The following is a 3,016-nucleotide window of genomic DNA, read 5'->3' as shown; positions in this document are numbered from 1 at the left end:
AAAAAAAAAAAGAGAGTTTTGTATAGATGCCCATTTTGGCCACATTACAAAAAAGTCATGCTTTTGTTAATCCTAATTATGATTATTGAAATTAGAAGTTATAATAAGTTATAATTATGAGATTTAAAAAATGAGATAAAAATGTAAAATTATAAGATAAAAATCAAAATTTTGTCATAAAATTTTTTAATTATGACATTAAGAGTTATAATTATGAAATGTTGATTGAACAAAATGTTGAAATTGACAAAAGCTGAAATTATAAGATACTGCCATTTATAAGAAACTGTCATGACTACAAATTTTGATTTATGTCATAATTATGACTTTTTATCTCGTGTTATGATATTATGAGACAATTCTTTATGACAAAATGTCCAAATATTGCACAAAAGTCTAAATTATGAGATACTATGACAAAAATGTTTGACTTGTGATAACTGATTTTTTTAATTGAATTTGTTTATTGAATTGACATAATTATTGACACAATTATGACTTTTTAACCACATAATCTCAACTTTTTATCTGAATTGATTTACCAAAGTATTATTTTTTTCTTATGTGGTGGAAATGGTCTTCCATAGTTGATGGAAATGACAAAAAAATTCTTATGTCACTGCAGGACACTGGCATTTTTAAATAAACTAATTAGTTTGAAAACTATGTTTTAAGGAACTCTAATCTCTAAAAGTCAACAGGCCCAAAAGTGCAGATAGACAAGTGTAAAATTGTGTACACTTTTTAAATAATCCTGTTCCCTGTGTTTCCATGTAAACTTCATAAACAAATGACAAAAAATAGCCTAGTAACACATTTACTTCATCCTGCTATGCACTGAACTGAACTGTAAGTATTTTAGCATTAGAGTCCTCACAGAAATTAGGGCCATGTGTACTGCATTGTGTTTCTAAAATTCCCTCCTGTTGATAACTCGAAAACAGCCCATGAAAGCAGATAACAGGCGGCGTATGTGTGTGTGTGTCCGTGTGGATGTGTGAAGCTCCCTTGGGAGCTTGCTGAAGGCTCGCTTGTTCCAATCAATGTGGCAAGCCTGGGTTCTTTAGGCAGCTGGGAGATGTGCTTGCCTGGATCAATGAGCAAGAGCTGGCAGCCTGTTACCAACTGACTCTTATTAAAACAAAGCACGACTACAGAAACTGGGGAGAGAAGTTGAGACAAAGCAAGTTGCACATGTTGCTCTGCACATGTGTGTGGGGGTTAATGGCAACAAAAAGAAAAAAAATGGGTAAATGATATTCCTAAAAAGCTCACACTCACGTATTAGTGAAAATATCAATGCAAATGCCTGATGAATTGCCTCAAAAAAGTTAGTTGAAGAACTTTGATCAGCATTAAAGGTTTGCTCAAGGGAAGCATTAACCTTCCTGTTTTTCAGAATTAATCGGGTCCTTCAGCTATTGGCACGGGGCCATGTGTTGATCAGGCCCCAGATGTCATTGACGTGTGTTTTCATCAAAGGCAAGATGGAGGACTTGTCCATGTCCTATCCAATTATGCCTGTCTGAGCAGACTGTAGAAGAGAAAGAGAGTGAGTATAATCGCTACAGAAATAAATCAATGCATCCTTCCACTGAAACATCTCCTGCTGACCAAAATGACCTGATGAGGGAAACGAATAATCAAAAACACTCTAGAGTGTTTGTGTGAGGTGATGAACTGTGAAAATATTTGTCATAAGAGTGACAACTATGTCAATTGTCATTAATCAGTGAATGGACATGCATATACTGTATAGCCTAAATCATTTGCCAACTAGGGGGACTTTTATGTCTTAAAATAGATTATTAAAAATACAATATATATATATATATATATATATATATATACACACACACACACACACACACACACACACTTATTAAGTAATTATATTTAATATTCACAACTATGAATGCAATAAAGTATTATAATATTTATTGTTTTAAAATAATGTATACATTTTACTTTACCCAATTTGTGACTGTACCTTAGTTGTGGTGTACCATTTTACCCATTATACATATTTTTCAAAACTTACTGTACTGTAGTGGCTATGAAGAGACTGAGATATAATATGGCACATGATGACATGAAAATAGGAGAAAAAAAATCAACAAATCAAGGTAAATATCCCTTGTGAACAGAACATTTTATTGTATGTAATTTCCAGTCACATTATGCAAAAATTATGAAAATATTGGACACCTAAAATTCTAGCAATGAAATTGGCCCTGAAGAGATAGTTCACCCAAAAATAAAATTATGTCATCATGTACTCACCCTCAAGTTGTTCAAAACCTGTAAGAGTTTAGTTCTTCTGTTGAACACAAAAGTGATATTGTGAAAAATGTGGGTAACCAAACAGTTGCAAGTAGCCAAAAAAAAAAAAAAGGTGGTCAATGGCAACATTCTTCAAAATATCTTATTTTGTGTTCAACAGAAGAAAGAAATTCATACAGGTTTGGAATAACATGAGGGTGAAAGAAATTATGAGAAAATTTTGATTTTTGATTTAAAGCACCCATTTTATTCCTAGATTGTTTAAAATGTAATTTCCACCACAAAATGCTATTAAACAATACATATGTTTTGGAAATATTTATGACTTGACAATTAAATTAAAACATAAAAATTTAAACTATTATACTAAAAGAACATGTTTGAAGGAAGCCTAATTTCCAAAACTCCACAGGGACCCTGTACATCCCAGGACAGCAGCCCTCTCTTCTTGCTGGAGACATGAACACAGGTAAAAACTAGAGTAGAACTAGATAATTTATTACATTTTTCCTTCATAACCTCAACTTTTCAGTGATTTCCATCTCTCTTTTCCCAAGAGGTGCATAGAGGAAAGCACAGTCTAATTACCAAAGTTTCGGACTGCTTACCCAACTTTTTCTTAAGAAACTCTGAGCAAACGTTTTCATTTTATCAGACTAGGAAACCCAGTTAAACTTTCAGTCAGATGCAATGAAACTCGTAACAAAATATAAGCTTAGTTAGAAATTGTACA

The sequence above is a fragment of the Sinocyclocheilus anshuiensis genome, unplaced genomic scaffold, assembly GCF_001515605.1.
Source record: "Sinocyclocheilus anshuiensis isolate Anshui unplaced genomic scaffold, SAMN03320099.WGS_v1.1 scaffold928, whole genome shotgun sequence".
Lineage (NCBI taxonomy): Eukaryota > Metazoa > Chordata > Actinopteri > Cypriniformes > Cyprinidae > Sinocyclocheilus > Sinocyclocheilus anshuiensis.
Note: the sequence above shows the minus strand (reverse complement) of the source record.